Below are 25,045 nucleotides of genomic sequence, written 5' to 3' on the forward strand. Positions count from 1 at the left end.
ACACAGTCCAACACCTGCCCAGCGTTGGTATGGGGTAAGTTCCATCAACTTCCCATGTCCTGCCTCCCCAAGCGACAAAGCCCTGTAGTGGAGCAGACATGGGACCTACAACCCTACAAATGGGAAATGGTATACATGGATTAAATGAGGAGGAGAATGGGAGAACTGGATAATGGAAGAAATATTTGGAGTAGTAACTAACATTAAAGTCCTTTGGAAAAGTCACATCAATATAGAATCTCCTTAGATATATACCTATATAATGATAATTTAGATTGAGTCACTATATGATATGGAAGGCAATTCCCCAACTAGACATCTTATGCCACTGAATAAAACTTCAAGTGTAAGGATTACACTGCATCTTGCTGAGAAATTGACCAAATAAGTCTCTTAAAAACTGCAAACATCACAGACTGTTTCCAAGTAATAATATAAGGGTAGGGCACTATTCATGAATACAAAAATTACTTATGTCATTAAATGTGGAGAAATCAAACGATGTCCAACTAGAAGCTTCACTGCTATTAACTAGACTTCATGTGCTAGAAATGCTATCAGAGGAGAAAAATAAATATCAATGATACACAACTACAAACACTGTGTGAACTACAACAGAGAATTGCCTCTGAGATAAAATGGTGCACTATTGACATGAGTTCTGTTAGTGAGACCATCACATTCTGGTTGAATTTAAGCCCCACTCCATGAGATAGAATTTGTATCTGACACTGTAAAAGTGTCCAAGAACCCAACACTAGAATGGCCACAGACTTTAGGAGCCATACAATACTCTCAGTTTCCTAAAGGGACATAGCAATAAAATTACATCAAAAGATACACTGATACACTTATGTATCAGTGCCTATCTCAATCATTATTAGAGGAGAATTACTTTGCAGTTATAATCATTAACACAGACACACAGTGAACTGTACAATACACAGATGAGAGAACTTGGGGCACTCATTTCTAAATGAAGAGTCCTTAGCAAACCCCCATCCTCAATATTAAACATCCATGTGAAAGGTTTAGAAGGATTATAAAAGTCAGAACAGGTGAAGGACTCAAAGAAAACTCTGTCTTTGGACAAAAGACTGGTGTATGAATTAATACACAGAGATTATTAGTGCACAAACAAGACATGCATGGGTTTACACCAAACAAAATCAGATCACAGTGAAAAGGAAATAGATGTAATATCTCAAGAAGCTATTTGCAATTGATACCTGCAAGAAAAGGGAAAATGAATTTTCTCAACTGAAGTGTCTCTCAGCATATTAACCATAATCCAGAAAAGAAATTGGCCATTAAAAAACAGACTCCATGGTATTTGTCTGTTTTTTAACTTTGTTTTATTCATTTTATCTTATTTGATTTGTTAGTTTTAATTTTCTTTTTTTCATATATGGCAACATGTACATACAGAAACAGAAAAGAAACAGAGATTGAATTACAAAACAACAGAAATGCCTAGAAAGATAGACAGACATAGAGAGACAAAGAGAAGGAAATGTAGAAAGAAGGGTAAGGAACCAAAAGGGGTTATGTGAGGAAAATGTAAGATCAATCTTATCTAAAATCTTTTTAAAATGCTGTTATTAGCTTATTTATTTTTATTTTATGAACATTGGTGTTTGCCTGCATGTATTTGTAATGGTGTCATATCCCATGAAAACGGTGTTACAAACAGCTATTTGTTGCCATGAGGGTGTTGGGAATTGAACTGAGGTCCTCTGGAAAAGCAGCTAGTATTCTTAAATGCTGAACTATCTCTCTAGTTCCCTGAAAAATTTTTAAATAATACAATTAATTTTGTGAAAAATGTTTCTTAAACATTAAATCTGACATTTGTATCACCTTTGACAAAATCATTGACTTCATGAAAGGTAATGTCCAATATTTCATGTTATTTTGCTAATGATTTAATATTCTAATATTTTACATATTATAAAATGAAAAGGAGAGAAAACTCTTAATTGATAGAATAAATCCAAGAAAACTAGCTTTCAATATCCCTTGTTTCTTTAAGACTATTGTTTTGTCCCCGTTCTATTTAGGATTGAAGCATCTACACGTTGGTCTTCCTTCTTTTTAAGCTCCAAATGGTTTATGGGTGGTATTATTTGTATTCTGATTTTTTTTAACCTAATATATATTTATCAGTGAGTATATACCATGTGTGTTTTTTTGTGACTGGGTTACCTCACTCAGGATGATATTTTCAAGTTCCATCTATTTGCCTGCAAATTTCATGAATTCATTGTTTTTAATAGCTAAGTAGTATTCCATTGTGTAAATGTACCACATTTCCTATATCCATTCCTCTGTTGATGGACATCTGGGTTGTTTCAAGCTTCTGACTATTTTAAATGAGGCCGCTATGAACATAGTGGAGCATCTATCATATTTTATGTTGGAGCATCTTTTGGGTATATGCCCAGTTGTTGTGTAGCTGGGTCTTCAGGTAGAACTATTTCCAATATTCAGAGGAACTGCCAGATTGATTTTCAAAGTGGTTTTACCATCTTGAAGTACCACAAGCAATAGAGGCAATAGTTCCTCTTCCTTCACATCCTCTGCAGTTTATGCTGTCACCTGAGTTTTTCATCTTAGCCATTCTGACTGGTGTGAGGCAGAATCTCAGGTTCGTTTTGATTTGCATTTATTTCCCTGATGACTAAGGATGTTGAACATTTCTTTAGGTGCTTCTTGGCCATTCCAGTTTCCTCAGTTGAGAATTCTTTTTTGAGATCCAGACCTCAGATTTAATAGCGTTAGTTGGTCCTCTGGAGTCTAGCTTCTTGAGTTCCTTGTATAGTTTAGATATTAGCCCCCTATCAGATGTAGGGTGGGTAATGATATTTTCCCAATCTGTGGGCTGTTGTTTTGTATTATTAACAGTGTCCTTTGACTTACTGAAGCTTTTCAATTTTATGAGGTTCGATTTGTCCATTGTTGATCTTAGACCATGAGCCATTGGTGTTCTGTTCAGGCACATCCCCTGTGCCAATGTATTCAAAAGCTATTCCCCCTTTCTCTTCTATTAGATTCAACATATCTAGTTTTAAGTGGAGGTCCTTGATCCATTTGGACTTGTGTTTTGTACAAGGGCATACTAATGGATCATTTGCATTTTCCACATGCTGAATTGAGTTGGAATTTTGATGGGTATTAATTGATTCAGTAGATTGATTTTGGTAAGATGGCCAATTTTACTATGTGAATCCTTACAGTCCATGGCCATCTTTCTACCTTCTGAGGTCTTTTTTTATTTCTTTCAATCTCTTTTCTTCAGAGACTAGGAGGGATCTGGGAGGGAGAGTGGATGGGAAGGCCAAAAAGAGTGAACAGGATCAGGCATTGGAAGGGATAGCAGAGAAGTACAGAGGGTCAGGAAGTTGAATAGCAACGTGTAGCAGTGGAGGTTTCAGAACTCTGGAGGTAGCCACTAGAAAGCCCCGGATTCCAGGGAAGCAAGAGGCTCCCAGGACCCAACAGGGATAATGTTAGCAAAAATACCCAAAATATGGGGAGATACAAGCTGTAAAGACCACTCCAGCAAATTAGCATTGCCCTCAGTTGAGGCATAGGGACACTCGCCCACCTCAAAAATTTAACCGAGAAATGTTCCTATCTAAAGGAAAGACAAAGACAAAAAAATCTAATAGAGGTTGAAGGAAAGGCCATCCAGAGACTGGCCTATCTAGGGACTCATCCCACCTGCAGATCAAAACCTGACACTATTGCTGATATGAAGAAGCATTTGCTGATAGGAACCTAGTATGGCTGTTACCTGAGATGTTCTACCAGCACCTAATCAATACACATGCAGAAACTCAGAGCGAACTACCAGACTGAGCTTAGAGACCCCAGTGGAAGAGCTATGGGAAGGACTGAAGGAACAGAAGGGAATTGCAACCCCATATGAAGAGAAGTATCAATTAACTGGATAGCTCTCAGGGACCTAACCACCAACCAAAGAGAACACATGGAGGGAGCCATGGCTCCAGATATATAGAGAGCAGAGGATGACCTTATCTGACATCAATGGAAGGGGAGGCCCTTGGTCCTGTGGCAGCTTGTTGCCCCAGTATCATAGGGCATGCTAGAGCAGTGAGGCAGGAGTGTGTGGGAGGGTGGAGAAGCACCCTCATAAAGACAAAGAGGAGGGAGAAGATGGAGAATAGGATAGGAGGTTTGTGGAGGAGTAACTTGGAAGGGGGTTGATTTGAAATGTAAATGAATACAATGATTAATAAAAAGAATACTGTTTTTGTGTCACACTACATATATTCAAACAAAAAAATAAACTCAATAAATTGTATTTATACATTTTAATACACACACATATAACAATATTGAAAGAAAAAAGGCAATCAACTCAAGAAAATATTGGGTAGACACACCTTAATGCCTAGCAGAGGACAGAGTATGAGAAAGGTATAATTGTTTCAATTAAACATATTTTTAAAACATGGGTCATTTTGAGAGTTCCAATAGCTGCTAATGGAAGACACTTTACCTTTAAGCAATCCTGTACTATCTGGGTCACATGTTTCACTTGCTGAAAATCTATTCTTTGAAGGATTATTTCATGAAGGGCATGGGCCACAGCATACATAGCATTGTATATATTGTAACACTCATCATTCATGGCCATAGCAAAACTGTGCCATGGTAACCATTCCCATGAGTTTCTGGATGTGCAATGGTTTGGTGTTTTACAGTTAGATTTTAATATTGAACAGTTAGAGTACATCCACCCCAATCTTTCAGAAGAAAAATAATGTGTATCCTTAGAAAGATTCATTCTGAGAAAAAAATTATTTAAAGTTGAAACATCTCCATGATATTGTGAAATAGTGAAAGTCCCATGGAATGAAGCAGGGCTGAAGTCTCTCTCCATTGTGAGGGCATCCCATTGTGAGGTAGTGAACCAGATTTTCTGTGTTCCTAAATATCTCCAATGTTTAAAACTCATTTCTAAAGCAGTATTCATTTCTCCATAAATTATAACAAAATTTGCTGATGAGGTTATTATTTGGTTGTAATATACCTCAGCCCTTGTTGTAAATAACTGCATGTTCTGTGGAATCACATTCACAAAGGCTAAACAGAGTCCATTTCTTTGCATTTCTTCTCTTATATCTAAGAGAAATTGAATACCTTGGTCATCATCTTGGATAACTAGGCCTACCCATGTCCAGCGGAAATGGGACAGCAAGGATACCATGGCTTCAGACAGAAAACTGTCTTTGGGGGGCAATCTGATGCAGATTAGGAAACTTGTTCTGGTCACTCAGAAGAGGGTGGAATGGTCCATAGGTAATCTAAAGGAAGCAGAACAAGAAAGCAACATGAGGAAGAGGGTTGCTGTCAAGGTCAGTCTAAGTTGTTAATTTTATTAAAGAACAGTTAGAGGTTATATGAAAAAATATTTGCAGTTCATGTCCAAAGTATTACTTAACTACCCACAATCCTCTAAAAATATAGAGTCAACTTTAAGCCTTCTAGAAATTCTTATTTCCTATAACTCTACCCTTTTTTCTATTTTAAATAATTCTTGAAGCTACATCAAGACTCTGATTATTAACTCGTTGAGAAACATAGATCAAGGTGTATAAACCTACAATACCCAATCTCTTTGATAACTGCAGTTAACAGGCAATATCCAAACTCGTCCACAAAAACAAACAAACAAAATCTATGTTACCTGTGGAATGAAGTTGAGGTGAAGAATTGCTGCCACTTGTGCAGATGACACCCACCATGGGCCTGTAAGTACTACTTCACAGTCACTTGGATTACAGACATAATTAGGAACAGTGTGATAATATTTTGTCATTTTGTTTAGAGTAGTGAATAATGATAAATAACCATTGCATTCTCCTTTAAAATATGAAATTTCCAGAGACACATTGGGTAAAAGGTAGGGGTTATTGTTTATCTCCTCCATAGCAAAATACAGTGACAGAACATACTGGTATATTTTGGAAGGCAAACTGAAAGAAAATAGAAAATTATGATAATTATAAATGTAATAATGCCCAACAGGTGTATTTTCCAACTGAATTGACTAAATATTGCAAACTTTTTTTTTCATTTTCTTTTATTTTTTTTGATATATTTTTTATTTACATTTCAAATGATTTTCCCTTTTCTAGCACCCCACTCCCCGAAAGTCCCATAAGCCCCGTTCTCTCCCCCTGTCCTCCCACCCACCCCTTCCCACTTCCCCGTTCTTGTTTTGCCGAATATTGCTTCACTGAGTCTTTCCAGAACCAGGGGCCACTCCTCCTTTCTTCTTGTACCTCATTTGATGTATGGATTATGTTTTGGGTATTCCAGTTTTCTAGGTTAATATCAACTTATTAGTGAGTGCATACCATGAGTCACCTTTTGAGTCTGGGTTACCTCACTTAGTATGATGTTCTCTAGCTCCATCCATTTGCCTAAGAATTTCATGAATTCATTGTTTCTAATGGCTGAATAGTACTCCATTGTGTAGATATACCACATTTTTTGCATCCACTCTTCTGTTGAGGGATACCTGGGTTCTTTCCAGCATCTGGCAATTATAAATAGGGCTGCTATGAACATAGTAGAGCATGTATCCTTATTACATGGTGGGGAATCTTCTGGGTATATGCCCAGGAGTGGTATAGCAGGATCTTCTGGAAGTGAGGTGCCCAGTTTTCGGAGGAACCGCCAGACTGATTTCCAGAGTGGTTGTACCAATTTGCAACCCCACCAGCAGTGGAGGAGTGTTCCTTTTTCTCCACACCCTCTCCAACACCTGCTGTCTCCTGAATTTTTATCTTAGCCATTCTGACTGGTGTAAGATGAAATCTCGGGGTTGTTTTGATTTGCATTTCCCTAATGACTAATGAAGTTGAGCATCTTTTAAGATGCTTCTCTGCCATCCGAAGTTCTTCAGGTGAGAATTTTTTGTTTAACTCTGTACCCCATTTTTTAATAGGGTTGTTTGGTTTTCTGGAGTCTAACTTCTTGAGTTCTTTATATATATTGGATATTAGCCCTCTATCTGATGTAGGATTGGTGAAGATCTTTTCCCAGTTTGTTGGTTGCCAATTTGTCCTCTTGATGGTGTGCTTTGCCTTACAGAAACTTTGTAATTTTATGAGGTCCCATTTGTCAATTCTTGCTCTTAGAGCATATGCTATTGGTGTTCTGTTCAGAAACTTTCTCCCTGTACCGATGTCCTCAAGGTTCTTCCCCAGTTTCTTTTCTATTCGCTTCAGAGTGTCTGGCTTTATGTGGAGGTCCTTGATCCATTTGGATTTGAGCTTAGTACAAGGAGACAAGAATGGATCAATTCCCATTCTTCTGCATGCTGACCTCCAGTTGAACCAGCACCATTTGTTGAAAAGGCTATCTTTTTTCCATTGGATGTTTTCAGCCCCTTTGTCGAGGATCAAGTGGCCATAGGTGTGTGGGTTCATTTCTGGATCTTCAATCCTGTTCCATTGATCCGCCTGCCTGTCACTGTACCAATACCATGCAGTTTTTAACACTATTGCTCTGTAGTATTGCTTGAGGTCAGGGATACTGATTCCCCCAGAATTTCTTTTGTTGCTGAGAATAGTTTTAGCTATCCTGGGTATTTTCTTATTCCAGATGAATTTGTTAATTGCTCTTTCTAACTCTGTGAAGAATTGAGTTGGGATTTTGATGGGTATTGCATTGAATCTGTATATTTCTTTTGGCAAAATGGCCATTTTAACTATATTGATTCTACCGATCCATGAGCATGGGAGGTTTTCCAATTTTTTGAGGTCTTCTTCCATTTCCTTCTTCAGAGTCTTGAAGTTCTTGTCATACAGATCTTTCACATGTTTGGTAAGAGTCACCCCAAGATACTTTATACTGTTTGTGGCTATTGTGAAGGGGATCATTTCCCTAAATTATTTCTCAGCCTGCTTATCCTTTGAGTATAGGAAGGCCACTGATTTGCTTGAGTTGGTTTTATAACCTGCCACTTTGCTGAAGTTGTTTATCAGCTGTAGGAGTTCTCTAGTGGAGTTTTTTGGGTCACTTAGGTAGACTATCATGTCATCTGCAAATAATGATAGTTTGACTTCTTCCTTTCCAATTTGTATCCCTTTGACCTCCTTATGTTGTCAAATTGCCCAAGCTAGTACCTCAAGTACAATATTGAAAAGAAAAGGAGAGAGGGGGCATCCCTGTCTAGTCCCTGATTTTAGTGGGATTGCTTCAACTTTCTCTCCATTTAGTTTGATGCTGGCTACCGGTTTGCTGTATATTGCTTTTACTATGTTTAGGTATGGGCCTTGAATTCCTGTTCTTTCCAAGACTTTAAGCATGAAAGAATGCTGAATTTTGTCAAATGCTTTTTCAGCATCCAATGAAATGACCATGTGGTTTTTTTCTTTGAGTTTGTTTATGTAGTGGATTGCATTGATGGATTTCCGTATATTAAACCAACCCTGCATTCCCGGGATAAAGCCTACTTGATCATGGTGGATGATCGTTTTGATGTGTTCTTGGATTCGGTTGGCAAGAATTTTATTGAGTATTTTTGCATCAATGTTCATAAGGGAAATTGGTCTGAAGTTCTCTTTCTTTGTTGGATCTTTGTGTGGTTTTGGTATCAGCGTAATTGTGGCTTCGTAGAAGGAATTGGGTAGTGTTCCTTTTGTTTCTATTTTGTGGAATAGTTTGAAGAGTATTGGTGTTAAGTCTTCTTTGAAGGTCTGATAGAATTCTGCACTGAAACCATTTGGTCCTGTGCTTTTTTTGGTTGGAAGACTTTCTATGACTCCTTCTATTTCTTTAGGTGTTATGGGACTGTTTAGATGATCTATTTGGTCCTGATTTAATTTTGGTATTTGGTATCTGTCAAGGAAATTGTCCATTTCCTCCAGATTCTCCAGTTGTGTTGAGTACAGGCTCTTGTAGTAGGATCTGATGATTTTTTGGATTTCCTCAGTTTCCGTTGTTATATCTCCCTTTTCATTTCTAAGTTTGTTAATTTGGATACTTTCTCTGTGCCCTTTGGTCAGTCTGGCTAAGGGTTTATCTATCTTGTTGATTTTCTCAAAGAACCAGCTCCTGGATTCGTTAATTCTTTGTACGGTTCGCTTTGTTTCCAACTGATTGATTTCAGCCCTGAGTTTGATGATTTCCTGTCTTCTACTCCTCCTGGGTGAATTGGCTTCTTTTTGTTCCAGGACTTTCAGGTGTGTGGTTAAGCTGCTAGTGTATGCTCTCTCCATTTTCTTTTTGGAGGCACTCAGGGCTATGAGTTTACCTCTTAGCACTGCTTTCATTGTGTCCCAAAGATTTGGGTATGTTGTGCCTTCATTTTCATTAAATTCTAAAAAGTCTCTGATTTCTTCCTTTATTTCTTCTTTGGTCAAGGTGTCATTGAGTAGAGTATTATTCAGCCTCCATGTGTATGTGGGCTTTCTGTTGTTTTTGTTGCTATTGAAAATCACTCTTACACCATAGTGATCTGATAGGAGGCATGGGATTAGTTCGATCATCTTATATTTGTTGACGTCTGCCTTGTGTCCAATTATATGGTCGATTTTGGAGAAGGTACCATGAGGTGCTGAGAAAAAGGTATATTCTTTTGCTTTAGGGTGAAATGTTCTATAAATATCAGTCAAATCCAATTGCTCCAAAGCTTCAATTAGTTTTACTGTGTCCCTGTTTAGTTTCTGTTTTCCCGATCGGTCCATTGAGGAAAGTGGAGTGTTGAAGTCCCCCACAATTATTGTGTTAGGTGCAATGTGTGCTTTGAGCTTTAGTAAAGTTTCTTTTACGAATGAGGGTGCCCTTGCATTTGGCGCATAGATGTTCAGAATTGAAAGCTCTTGGTGGATTTTTCCTTTGACCAGCAAGAAGTGTCCTTCTGTGTCTCTTTTGATGACTTTAGGTTGAAAGTCAATTTTATCTGATATTAGAATGGCTACTCCTGCTCGTTTCCTGTGACCATTGGCTTATAAGATTTTCTTCCAGCCTTTTACTCTAAGGTAGTTTTTATCTTTGACACTGAGGTGTGTCTCCTGTATACAGCAAATTGTAGGGTCCTGTTTCCTTATCCAGTCTGTTAGTCTATGTCTTTTTATTGGGGAATTGAGACCATTGATGTTAAGAGATATTAGGGAATAGTGATTATTACTTCCTGTCATTTTTGATGTTCTTTTTATATTTGAGTGGTTATCTTCTTTTGGGTTTGATGAAGGAAGGTAACTATCTAGCTTTTTCCAGGGTGTAGTTTCCCTCCTTGTATTGGAGTTTTCCTCCTATTATTCTTTGCAGAGCTGGGTTTGTGGAAAGATACTGTGTAAATTTGGTTTTGTCATGGAATATCTTGGTTTTTCCATCTATGGTGAATGAGAGTTTTGCTGGGTATAGTAGTCTTGGCTGACATTTGTGTTCTCTTAGAGTCTGCATGAGATCTGCCCAGGATCTTCTAGCTTTCATGGTCTCTGGTGAGAAGTCTGGTGTGATTCTGATAGGTCTTCCTTTATATGTTACTTGGCCTTTCTCTCTTACTGCCTTTAATATTCTTTCTTTGTTTAGTGCATTTGGGGTTTTGATTATTATGTGACGGGAGGTATTTCTGCTCAGGTCCAGTCTGTTTGGAGTTCTGTAGGCTTCTTGTATATTCATAGGCATCTCTCTCTTTAAGTTAGGAAAGTTTTCCTCCATAATTTTGTTGAAGATATTTGCTGGCCCTTTCTGTTGTAAATCTTCACTCTCATCTATACCTATAATCCTTAGGTTTGGTCTTCTCATTGTATCCTGGATTTCTTGGATGTTCTGGGATACAAGCTTTTTGCATTTTGCATTTTCTTTGATAGTTGAGTCAATGGTTTCTATGGTATCTTCGGCATCTGAGATTCTTTCTTCCATCTCTTGTATTCTGTTGTTTATATTTGCATCTATGGCCCCTGATTTCTTCTCAAGGTTTTCTATCTCCAAAGTTGTCTCCCTTTGTGATTTCTTAGTTGTTTCTACTTCTGTTTTTAGGTCAAGGATGGTTTTGCTCAGTTCCATCATTTGTTTGTCTGTTTTTTCCTGTAATTCTTTAAGAGATTTTTGTGTTTCCTCTTTCATGACTTCTGCCTGTTGACTCAAGTTCTCCTGCATTTCTTTAAGTTTTTTTTTGCCTTTCTTCTTTATTGGCTTCTATCTCTTGGGCCTTATTCTCCTGTATTTCTTTAAGTGTTTTTTGTGTTTCCATTATACGGGTTTCTAGCTTATTCATGTTCCCCTGTATTTCTTTAAGAGATTCATTCATGTCCTGTTTGTGTTCTTTTAGCAGCATCATGAACAGTGATTTTAAATCCAAATCTTGTTTCTCTGGTGTGTTGGCATAACCAGGACTTGCTGATGTTGGAGAGTTTGGTTCAGATGCTGCCATATTGCCTAGATTTCTGTTAGTAACGTTCCTGCATTTGCCCTTTGCCATCTTGTTCTCTGGAGCTAATTGGTCTTGTCTCCGGCTGGTATTTCAGCCTCCTGAGAGGCTCTAGGGCTATTTCTGCAACACTGGAGGGCAGGGTTTCCCCTGTTGCAGATTGCTATTGTGCTTTCCTCCTCTTGGGTGCCCTTGCAGCCCTAGTGTTCTTTGCCCCAGATTGTGTCTGTGAGCCAGAAGGTGCCTGTTTGCTCCTTCAGGGAGTGCTGAAGCTGTATGCTGCAGGGACCTTTTCTGCGTGCTGATCTCTCTGTTGGGCAGCAGAACTCCCAACCGGGTTGGTGCACACAAGGCTAGCCTAGCTGCTCAGGCCCTGAGTCTAGGCAAAAGCCTGGCAGGCCAATGTTGGAGCAAAGTTCCCCTCAGCTGTGAGTGTTAATTGGGTCTGTCAGATGGCTAGGATGGTGGCCTGCGCGCGCTCCCTGAGAGTGCTGGGAGAGTCTGCTGGGCTAACAACCTCCTGGCCGGGTCAGCACACAGATGGCCCACCAAGCAGCCCAGGACCTGGGGGCAGTCCAGGGCCTGACCGTCTGAGACCCCTGCTATGTCCTCCTTGGGCTATGCCTGTTAGCTGGTTTGGTTTTGCCTGCTAGGTCTCTCTGGCTTCCCGTAGGCAAAATGGTGGTGGTGCGCAAACCTGCCTGGATAAACAACCTCCTGGCTGGGTCGGCACACAGATGGCCCACCGAGTAGCCCAGGGCCTGGGGGCAGTCCAGGGCCTGACCATCTGAGACCCCTGCTATGTCCGCCTCAGGCTATGCCTGTTAGCTGGTTTGGTTTTGTCTGCTAGTCTCTCTGGCTTCCCGTAGGCAAAATGGCAGCTGTGCGAGCAGGCCCGGGCAAACAAGCTCCTGGCTGGGTCGGCACACAGATGGCCCACCGAGCAGCCCAGGACCTGGGGGCAGTCCAGGGCCTGACCGTCTGAGACCCCTGCTATGTCCGCCTTGGGCTATGCCTGTTAGCCGGTTTGGTTTTGCGTGCTAGGTCTCTCTGGCTTCCCTTAGGCAAAATGGCTGTGGCGCGCGCGCGCGCGCAGGCCCGGGGGAAAAAAACCTCCTGGCCGGGTTTGCACCCCGGTGGCCCCCCGATCAGCCCAGGGCCTGGGTGCAGGCCAACGCCCGTCGGGCTTAGACCCCCACTATGTTGGTCTCGGGTTATATTTGCGTACCTCAGTCTGATTTCTCTGGCGACCGAGAACCAATATGGAGGCCTCGTAACTGGCGGGAGGCAGAGTTCTGATGTGGCTTCTGTGTGGTGAAAGACACCATAAATCCGCCGCTGCTCGCAGCCTGGCTGGCCAGCGATGGCCAGTGGTCGTGGGCACAGGGTCTGCCTGGACCCTGTCCGCTTGGTTCTACTGCTGATGGCCCTTCCTCTGGACCAGCCGCTGCTGCTGCTGCTGCTGCTGCTGCTGCTGCTGCCGCTGCCCGATCCTCAAATATTGCAAACTTAATGTTATTCCCCTTAAATTCCTATTTGAAATCATTTCCTGTTTTTGAAAGTCCAATAAACTTGAGATCATTACAGAAACATAAGAATCTTCAAATTCATAAGCATTAATTAAATTTTTTCATAAAATCCAGTTGATTACATTCATGTTCTAGAAGGAGCAAGAAAAAGGCATATATGCCATTCTGAGCCAGAAATGGGTCTCTTATCAGACATTCTATCTACTCCTAACTTAATTGTAGTGTTTCCATCATCAGGAGCTATGATAAGAAACACAATTTACTAACTATGGAATTTATTGGATTCTCTCACAGCTCACTGCACCAAGACAGTAATATAGGTAATGAATATATAGTTTATATAAGCTTGCAACAGTTGGTCACAAAGATTCTTTAAACTCATTCTTACAGAGGGCAAATATTACCATCCTACTTTGCCCCTCTTGTTTATTTATTCCTGTTCTTCTAATCATTTTCTAATTGTATCCACAAAATGCTGAATGATAAATATCTCAGCTAATAATATTTATCAAACTAGTTCACAATACTTCATTATTTTTTGGTCATTGCAAAATTTTCTTCATTTAAGATGGGCCAGACATAATGACAGATTACAGTAGTTCTAGGACTAGCAGGTGGATGTTTGAGCAGTGTACAGAGCTATAATTCTAGTGTGTGAGTTCCAAGACAGCCAATTACCCAAAGAAATACTGTCTCAAAAATAAAAACAAACAAAAAGGCAGAATAAAAAGTAGAATAAAAAAACCCTTTTCAATTCTGCTACCCAATTTTACAATCTTACCCAAGAATTACTTATTGAATTTTATTTTTAAAAATATTCTATCATGGCATCATCCCTCTACTCATTTCACATTTTCTGTACATTTCTATTAGTACTAGATTTAAATTTTAATCAAATAAATTAGACCACCATTTCTTGTGGATTCTATGGCACCTCAAATGCAAAAAAAAAAAAAAAAAAAAAAAAAAAAGGATGGACTTGCTTTTCAATTGAACATCTACTTTTGCCTTATCCATTATTTTATTCTTTCATGTCCTAATTTTCCTCGTTTGCTCCAAAATACATGCCCTATTTTATGTGTAGCTGTGGATCAGCATATCCTGCCCTGTGTTCCTTCCAGAATATGTCTTACTGCCTTACATTATCTTTTTTTATTAAACATATTCTTTATTTACATTTCAAATGATTTCCCCTTTCATAGATTCCCCCCCTCCAGAAGTTCCATAAGCCCTCTTCCCTTCCCCTGTTCCCCAATCAACCCCATCCCACTTTCCTATGCTAGTATTCCCCTAAACTGCTGCACTGAGCCTTACCAGGACCAGGGGCCACCCCTTCCTTTTTCTTGGGCATCATATGATATGTTTCTTGTGTATTACAAGCTTCTGTGCTAATATCTGATTATCAGTGAGTGCATACCATGGGTGTTCTTTTGTTACTGGATTACCTCACTTAGGATGATATTTTCCATTTCCACCTACTTGCCTAAGAATTTCATGAATTCATTGTTTTTAATAGCTGAGTAGTATTCCATTGTATAAATATACCACGTTTTCTGTATCCATTCCTCTGTTGAGGGACATATGGGTTTTTTCAAGCTTCTGGCTATTATAAATAGGGCTGCTATGAACATAGTGGAACATATGCCCAGGAGTGGTATAATGATTTCCTCTGGTATAATGCCCAGTTTTCTGAAAAAGCTTCAGACTGATTTCCAGAGTTGTACCAGCTTGCAATCCCACAAGCCATGGAGGAGAGTTCCTCTTTCTCCAAATCCTCCCCAGCACCTGTTTTCTCCTGAATTTTTGATATTAGCCATTCTGACTGGTGTGAGACGGAATCTCAGGTTTTTTTTTTTATTTGCATTTCCCTGATGACTAAAAATGTTGAACATTTCTTTAGGGGCTTCTCAGCCATTCGATATTCCTCAGGTGAAATTTTTTTTTGTTTGGTTCTGTATCCTATTTTTAATAGGGTTATCTGACTCTCTGGGTTCCTTCTTGAGTTTTATGTATATCTTGGATATTACCCCTCTGTCAGATGTAGGGTCAGTAAAGACCTTTTACAAATTGATTGGTTGCCATTTTGTTCTTTTGACAGTGTCCTTTGCCTTACAGAAAATTTGTAATTTTATGAGGTCCCATTTGTCAATTCTTTTTTTTCCTTTTTTTTAATTTTTTATTTATTTATTTTTATTTACATTGTAAATGATTTCCCCTTTTCTGGGTCCCCACTCCCCGCAAGTCCCATAAGCCCTCTTCCGTCCCCCTATTCTTCCATCTACCCCTTCCCACTTCCCTGTTCTGGAATTCCCCTATACTCTTGCACTGAGTCTTTCCAGAACCAGGGCCCACTCCTCCATTCTTTTTGGACGTCATTTAATTTGTGGATTATGTCCTGGGTATTCAAAGTTTCTAGGCTAATATCCACTTATCAGAGAGTGCATACCATGATTGATCTTTTGAGACTGGGTTACCTCACTTAGTATGATGTTCTCCAGCTCCATCCATTTGTCTAAGAATTTCATGAATTCATTGTTTCTAATGGTTGAATAGTACTCCATTGTATAAATATACCACATATACCATATTTTTTGTATCCATTCCTACGTTGAAGGACACCTAGGTTCTTTCCAGCTTCTGGCTACTACAAATAGGGCTGCTATGAACATAGTGGAGCATGTGTCCTTATTGCATGCTGAAGAATCCTCTGGATATATGCCCAGTAGTGGTATAACAGGGTCCTCAGGCCCATATCTAAACATAGTAAAAGCAATATACAGCAAACCGGTAGCCAACATCAAACTAAATGGAGAGAAACTTGAAGCAATCCCACTAAAATCAGGGACTAGACAAGGCTGCCCCCTCTCTCCATGTCTTTTCAATATAGTTCTTGAAGTCCTAGCTAGAGCAATTAGACAACAGAAGGAAGTCAAAGGGATACAAATTGGAAAGGAAGAAGTCAAATTATCACTATTTGCAGATGATATGATCGTATACTTAAGTGACCCTAAAAACTCTACTAGAGAACTCCTACAGCTGATAAAAAACTTCAGCAAAGTGGCTGGTTACAAAATCAATGCAAGCAAATCAGTAGCCTTTATATATTCAAAGGATAAGCAGACTGAGAAAGAAATAAGGGAAATGACCCCCTTCACAATAGCTACAAACAACATAAAGTATCTTGGGGTGACTCTAACCAAACAAGTGAAAGACCTATATGACAAGAACTTCAGATCTCTGAAGAAGGAAATCAAAGAAGATCTCAGAAAATGGAAAAACCTTCCATGCTCGTGGATTGGCAGGATTAATACAGTTAAAATGGCCATCTTGCCAAAGGCAATCTACAGATTCAATGCTATTCCCATAAAAATCCCAACCCAGTTCTTCATAGAGCTAAAAAGAGCAATTCTCAAATTCATCTGGAATAACAAAATACCCAGGATAGCTAAAACTATTCTCAACAGTAAAAGAACTTCAGGGGGATTCAATATCCCAGACTTTAAACTCTACTACAGAGCAATAGTGATAAAAACTGTATGGTATTGGTACAATATCAGGCAAGCAGATCAATGGAATAGGATTGAAGACCCAGAAATGAACCAACACACCTATGGTCACTTGGTCTTCGACAAAGGGGCTGAAAGCATCCAGTGGAAAAAAAGTCTTTTCAACAAATGGTGCTGGTTCAATTGGAGGTCAGCATGCAGAAGAATGCGCATCAATCCATTCTTATCTCCTTGTACCAAGCTCAACTCCAAATGGATCAAGGACATCCACACACTGAAACTAATTGAAAAAAAACTGGGGAAGACCCTGGAGGACATGGGCACAGGGGGAAAGTTCCTGAAAGAACACCAATAGCGTATGCTCTAAGATCAAGAATTGACAAATGGGACCTCATAAAACTACAAAGTTTCTGTAAGGCAAAGGACGCCATCAAAAGGACAAAACGTCAACCAACAGACTGGGAAAGAATCTTCACCAACCCTAAATCCGACAGAGGGCTAATATCTAATATATACAAAGAACTCAAGAAAGTAGAAACCAGAGATGCAAATAACCCCATTAAAAAGTGGGGTACGGAGCTAAACAAAGAATTTTCACATGAAGAACTTCGGGGAGCTGAGAAACACCTTAAGAAATGTTCAACATCATTAATCATTAGGGAAATGCAAATCAAAACAACCCTGAGATTTCACCTCACACCAGTCAGAATGGCTAAGGTCAAAAACTCAGGAGACAGCAGGTGTTGGCGAGGATGTGGAGAAAGAGGAACACTCCTCCACTGCTGGTGGGATTGCAAGATGGTGCAACCACTTTGGAAATCAGTCTGGCGGTTCCTCAGAAAACTGGGCATGTCACTTCCTGAGGACCCTGTTATACATTATCTTTTACTTTGATCCCTTTCACCATAAAATTTTTCCAGTTTCTGAAATGGTAGATTGCTAATTTCTATTTTCAATTTTTTGTTTTATTTCCTTAACCAATATATATATATATATATATATATATATATATAATCATGCTTTTGAATTTTGGTTTAAAATAGTTGATTTAGTGTCTACATCTATTTTAGTTCTAGATAGCATTTTGCTTTAGTGTAATTGAGAATACCTAATTTGCTTACATTTCATGACTTTTCCTTACATGTCTTGACCTTAAATATTTCAAGACACAGAATTCATGGAATTTTAATTGAAGATATTTTTCCTGTATAAAAATCTTAGACAGGGTGCTGTAGAGACACTTCAATACTTAGGAACACATACTGATTTTGTAGAGAACCCAAACTGTTTAATCAATAGAAAACATGCCAGCCCACAATTACTTGTCATTCCAACTCCAGGAGATCGGAAGCTAACAGCCTCCATTAGCATCTTCACTCACCTTCACTTATCCCCACCATAAATCAATCAATCAATCAATCAATCAATCAATCAATAAACAAGATATACACACACATATATGTGTGTGTATATATGTGTGTATTATGTATATGTATTATGTATATGTATATATATGTATATATATATATATGTATATATATGAAGAACTTTAAATTGTGGATTGGACCTAAAATCCAGACAGAAAGTGATTGGTTATTTTCATGACATATGTGCCACTATAGTACCCACAAGCATTGGGCGACTTGGTGATCATTGTTTCTGTGTCTTATGAAGTTCACAACTGGGTAAGATTTGTGAGTTGTTTTTCTCCCTCATCAGTGTATATAGCACCTTCCAGACATATTGAGTGTTATTCACTATGGAAAAAAATCTTGCAGCTGTGTAGCGGCTTGTATTCTCATGCCAATTCTGGTACTCAAAAATACTGCTTGCAGTGTGCCACATGTAAAATAAAGGAAGCCTGCCCCTTGTTGGATCTGACTGGGACATAAAGTTGCAACAGCCAATGGCTGAGCAGGGAGACAAAGGCAGGAATTTTATATTTCCTGGAAAAGGGACAAAGAGAAGAATGGTTTCCACAATGAGAGGGGTGTAGGACAGACTACACACCATGAAGGAATAAGAGAGTGAGATGGCAAAAATATAAGTGCAAAGGAAAAGCAACCCCATGGGAGGCCTGCCCAGAAGGAAACAGGGCAACAAAACTAAAATATATATTGAGAAGATGGTAATTCAGGAATAGCAGGTGGGGGTGTGGTAGCTATTGGGAGGGTTGGAAGTGTTCAGCCATTGAGTTAGTTAAAGCATATCAAAATATAATGGTTGTGTCTAAGTGTCATTATATTCATGAATCCAGAGAATTCTGGTAGGTGACAAGTAGTATGATCACCTGTTGTAACCTCAAAGTGGATTAACAATTTACCACTACAGATGGTGCACAATGCGGTGGGCTAGTACTAATAAAAATTATTTAGAGACTCTGAGATGGAATACACACACACCACGGTGGAACACTAAGAGTTGGGGAGAATTGGCTTCTTAGCGGGCTGCAGATTTTGCTTGAGCCACGGGGGATTAATTCCTGCAATTTAGAACTAATAAAAAGAATTTGGGCTCAGAGGTACTTGGAGCTCCTGCTGTGCAAAAACTCAGGCTACAAGAAGGCAGAGAGAGAGAGAGAGAGAGAGAGAGAGAGAGAGAGAGAGAGAGAGAGAGAGAGAGAGAGAGAGGCAGATAGTAAAAGCTACCTGCTTCCCACAACCAGATACACAAAAATAGTGATGATATTTTCTAGCTCTATCCTTTTGTCTACAAATATCATGTGGTCCTCATTCTTAATAGTTTAGGAACATTCCATTGTGTAAATGAACCACATTTTCTGTATCCATTCTTCTGTTGTAGGTCACCTGGGTTGTTTCCAGCTTCTGGCTATCACAAATAACGCCACTATGAACATAGTGGAACACGTGCTCCCGTGGCATGATGAGGCATCTTTGGGGTATATTCCCAGGAGTGGTATTGCTGGGTCTATTTCCAACTTTCTGAGGAGCCTCCAGATTGATTTTCAGAGAGGTTGTACAAGTTTGCAATAAAGGAATGCTCGTGTCTCCTCAGCATCCTCGCCAACATGTGCTGTCACCTGACCTTTTGATCTTAGCCATTCCGATTGGTGTAAGGTGGGATCTCAGGGTCGACTGAGGTAATTCAGACCCAAAAGGACATGTATGGTATGTACTCACTAATAAGTGGATATTAACAAAAAAAGAAAAAAAAGTACACAGTACCCAAGATAACAGTTCACAGAACTCAAAAATTCAAAGTTTAGGTCAACAAACTGAAGGGCTGAAGTGAGGACACCTCAATCCCACTTGAGAGGGAGAAGAAAGCAATCACAAGTGGTGAGGAAGAGAGGGACATGGGAAGGAAAATGGATAGGGGGTTGGGGCACAGAGGGGAACCTCATCTGGTGTTGGGTGAGAGAAAAGGACTGAAGTCCTGAGGACCAATAGAAAGAACGGAAACAGGCACCTCGGGAGTTATGAAATTGGGGGTCCCTCCAGAATGCACCAGAGACCTGGAAAGTGAGAGACTCTCAGGCTTCAAAGGGAAGGGCCTTAGCTGAAATGCCCAACAGTAGAGATTGGCTACCTATAACTCTACACGTACACGCTTCCAGTAATGATTTGAATGAAATAGCCACCATTGGCCCACAGGGCTTGGAACTATTAGGAAGTTTGACCTTGTTTAAATAGGTGTGGCTTTGTTGGATTAAGAGAGTCATGGGTGATATGCTTTGAGGTTTCATATGATCTAGCCACACCCAGTTTCACTGTCTCTTCCTGATGCCTGTCAATGCAGATGTAGAAGTCTTAGCTACCTCCTGAGCACCATGTTGGCCTGCATGCCACCATGCTATCCGCCATGATGATATCAGGCTAAACCTCTGAACTGAAAACCAAATTGAATATGTTTTCATTATTGGAAGTTACCGATGTTGTGTTCTTTTTCCCAAACTAACACTGACCAGGACACTTTTCTTCTGAAAATGCTCTTATTTTCTTCCCTATCTCACAGTATACATGAAAAGGCTTATGATATGATGAAATGACATCAAAGGCATCTGTGTTAGGCACGCCCAAAAAATGTAGAGTGGAATAATTTCTTTTATCAACAGAATTTTTCAGTATCTTCTAGGATCTTGTTTTTAAACAAGGAGATATGCAATTAAATATCAGGAAAACCACAAAAGACTGACAAGTCTGGACAGTAATACTTAGCCCAAAATTGAATGGAAAATATCACTAAAGAGGAACATGACAGTCAAATAAATATAATGAATTAGGTGATTGTCAAAGATTTGGTCAATTCATAAGAATGAAGCAAAACAAATTGAGGATTCATATGAACTGTAGTAATATAGTCAAGTATAATTATGGAAAGCCTAGGGAAGAGATTTTGCTTAGGCAAGAAGGCTAAACGTCATCATTGGAGAATAATTAGTGTTTCTCAACTTGGCTGAAAATGATAAAAACTTAGGATGAAAATTACAAGACAATTACTTAATTATATAGTTTTGTTTATATGATTATCATAAAACTGCTTGTGATAACAGTTCTGAATCGCAAAGAATATGTCATTATATATAATATCAATATTTTACTAATTAGCTACAATATATTTGAGAGTTCAAAATAAATATATGTAGAAGATATAGTAGAAAATGGAAGATAACCGTGTGTGCATGTGGAAATATATTTAAACATATTCTTCAAAAGACAAATTTTCCATAAGATTATTTCTATAACTTGTGCTTGTAAATAATCATATTTTAAAACTAATTTGAACCACTAAGCTATAATTGTTTTAATAATTATCTTACTTGCCTCATAAAAATATATATGTGATAACATCACTATACACACCTAATATACAAGACTAAACTATGTCAATATCAAATAAAACCAAGTGTAGACAGGTACAAATGTATTTTAGTAATTAATATTTATGTTTTCTCAGATTATAAAACCATATGTATTATATTCCAAAATCTGAAAAAGGTTTATCAAATTGTCATTAGCTATTTAACACAACAATAGATTCTATTAAAAATAAGATATTCAAGTATTAGGGGGATATATTACTATGCTGGCCATGTAGAGCAGCTATACATAATATAAAAATACTGATTTATAACTTGTGACACACTGTTGTGTAACAGAATTCACAGCAGAAAGATTAAGTTTGAATGATAGTGTTTTGTAAGAAGTTTGTAGATCTCTTAAAATCTAAAATTTCTATAAGTGATACCTTGGACTTTTGAGGGCCTATGGCATTTCTGCTTACATTTGTTTTGTTGTTGTTGTGATTTTATATCTCTATAAGGACTACAACTTACACTTCCCATTTTAGCTGGTAGAAGCACAAATATAGTGCACAAATAAATATTTGAAAAAATTATCATTATTCTAAAATTATTTACCTCTTATGACATTAGGATTTTTAAAAACAGCTATGAAATCTTTATAAATCTAGCACACAGGAGGATATGCCACCTTGGGTTTGGAAGGCACATAAGCCAATCATGCTCTCCAACCACAGAAAACCTTTTCAGTGCCCAGTTCTGAAGAGAAGTGAGGGTTGAGGCATTCTACATCCTGATGTAAAGAGAATGGAATGAAGAATAGCAGAGGGAAAGCCAAAGTCAGTGTTACTATGGCTTACTGATTGCTGGAAACAAGGTTTCTTTTATCCTCTATAACTATACTACATTAGTTCTTAATAACTACACATAATATTGTTACAACTGAAAATGAATGTCATTCACGTGAAACTTTTACACACACCAAGAGGTGGATCCTAGAAGTTTCCACAACTGAACATCTAAATACTGCACACATAAATTCAAGACAGAATAAATTTTAGCTGATAACAATCAATATTAAAGTGAGTATAATGCACAGGCTCATAAAAATATGTGAAGTTTGAAAATATATGTAAGTGACATCACTGTCAAAAACTGTAAAGAAGCACAAGACACCATGCAAACAAATGGTAAGATGCAAACATTCTCAACAGAAGTAGAGATGAACTAGTGTGAGAGGCTTTATTGCTACTGTCAATGATTTGCATTACTGCTAACCCCATCATTCTAGGATTTGGCAGGGAAAGAGAGCAGCCAAGCTTTCAGTGTTATCTAGTTTTCTATCAGGAGAACAGACATTCTGTTACAATTACCCAAATGTCACATCCATTTATTTCTTGACTAGAATTCTGGAAATTACTAACACCTCTAATTGTGGACAGGGCATATTTCACAGTGAAGTACCTCACAAATAGAAAGTCTAAAAATATCATATCTTTCTGAGGACTTTTTCTGTACTCAATATCAGGTTCAAAACTGACAGGTTTAAAATGATGGTGTTCAATCTGTAGAAGGAGTAGGTTTGGTCTCTGTAAAACATTGACCCTTGCAGAATGTAGCAGACCTCTTGCATGGAATTTAGGTTTTGTATGCCAGCAAGAGCTGCAGTAATAGACACTCCCAGGAGCACTTATCCACAGTCTCCTAAGACTTTGCTCATTGCATTGGTTTCAACTGAATTTATACAAAGATGATTGGTCGACATGAAGTGGAACATTTCAAAACCCAGGGATATTTAATGAATCTATTTTGAGAGTACAATGTCTCTAAGTTGGGAAAATCCTAAGAGAGTTTAGTAGAAAGAGACACAAATAGAGACTGAGCCATTAAGGAATGTAAAATTGGTGCTCAGAAAAATCCCCAAATAAACTGTGGCAATTTTCTAAAGTTCTGGTTCAGAAGAAGAAGAAAGAAGTTGGTTGACCCATGTACAGATCTCTGACACTGTGGCAATGAGAATCATGAGGTAGAAAACAAAGAGCTGCAAGGAGAACTCACCAGGATGTAAAGAGATACTTATAAAAGTCTTTCGGTGGAGGATCCTCTTCCGTGTAAAGGAGAAAGGCACAGTCCTGAGGCAAGTCACCATCGCAGTTTTCATTGAACTTTACTCTCCAAAAGCACATGTTTTCAGTTGAATTGCACAGAAGAAGAGGAAACTTCAGGAGCAAAAGTATAAAAAATGAAGTGAACATCATTTGTATCAGTCACACTGTAAGCCTGAATTGTGTAAGGACCAACAGTGTTACTCAAACATGTTATATAGACTATTGTGCATATATGTCTGCTTTTATTATGCTTGTGGCTGAAGAGGGCACAGATAACCCTCAATTTCTTTCTCTCCAGTTTGTACCAAACTCTCAAGAGGGATAGAAAATACCCTGGCCTCAGGTTCTGCAGCTGCTTTTGACATTCAGGCAATAAACAGTTTTCAAAACATGTTATGAGAAAAATCTTCAGTTGCCTTGGGTGCTATGATTTCATTCAAGCCCCTGGTGTGGGTTCCTCCTCCTCCTCACAGGAGAACTCCTTTTGAGCAAAATACGAATCCTAACAGGCCATTTGTATGACCACATTCAATTTCATTAATGAGTGGATTTCACAAAGGCATCAAAATCTCTAGAAAGCTCAAAACACAATAGCCATGATATGCTCAATTCTCTGAGAGAAGTATGGATAAAATTGCAAACAAAGTTCAGACCACTCCAGAGCATTCACTGTGCCATATTTAAACTACTCAAGACAACACCCATGTGCAGAATCATCAAGAATTCAATGTGATTTCAACATTGAGAGAAGCAGCCATAAAGCCAAATCCATGCATTTGCCAAATAATGATGACCAAGTATTACCTGGTCTTTCCTACTCTATAACTACATTACAGCTTTATGTAGAGTTCTAAAACATGATTTCGCCTTCATTCCTCAATTCCTATCGATTTTGTTGATGTATTTCTTTACCTACACCATTAAGTTCCTCCAATATTTATATTATTTATAGCAATTTCTTTCTAGAAATCACTTCCATATATTTTCTCCTTTGGAGAACCTCAGGTAAGTAGACAGAAGTAGAGATTCAGGTGAGATAGACAGAATTAATGTTGATAAAAGAAGAAATTCATCATTCAAGGAAGAATATGGAATTCTAATGTGCAGAATGTGTAGTATAGTGTGTACTTTCTGAAACTGCATTTGTTTTTCAAAGAAAGTATAAACTCTCACCAAAGACACTGAACAGGGAATCCAATGAATGTGGGAGAGCCAAAACTGTACGTTTTAGGAGGGATAGAGCACACCAAGAACACAGGCCCACAAATGTAGCTAAGGAGTCCTCACAGAGAAGGAAATTACAAGTACAGGGCCTACACGGGTCTGAACTAGGACCTTTTCCTATGTTATGCCTGTCATCATGGCGCCTTTTTCTGGGACTCCTAACTGTAAGAACAGGTTTGTTCTGACTCCTTTGTATGCTTTTGTTACTTGTGTCTCCTCCTGGATTGTGTTGTCCAACATGAATATAAGGGTTTTACCATGGGTTTTTGTATCTTATTGAGTCCTGTCTTCAGTTTGTCTCTTATAGAGTTGCTCTTATCTAAAGAGGAAACAGGGGAAGGGGTATGGATTTGAGGGAGAAGAGAAGTTGAAGGGAATGAGAAGGAATGTAGGGAGGGGAAACTGTGATTGTGATGTACTGTATGACCAAAGAACCCACTGTCAATAAAAATAAATAAAAGCCTATGCTACCGTTAATTTTCCTTATCAAAATTCCTATT

At 38.7% G+C, this 25,045-nt stretch overlaps 1 pseudogene; it reads right to left on the bottom strand.

The window, feature by feature from the left end:
• Positions 1-23,471, bottom strand: part of LOC127691932 (vomeronasal type-2 receptor 116-like) — a 40,800-nt pseudogene extending 17,329 nt beyond the window's left edge.
• Between the last annotated feature and the right edge of the window lie 1,574 nt (positions 23,472-25,045).

Source organism: Apodemus sylvaticus, chromosome 9 (assembly GCF_947179515.1).
Source record: "Apodemus sylvaticus chromosome 9, mApoSyl1.1, whole genome shotgun sequence".
Classification (NCBI taxonomy): domain Eukaryota; kingdom Metazoa; phylum Chordata; class Mammalia; order Rodentia; family Muridae; genus Apodemus; species Apodemus sylvaticus.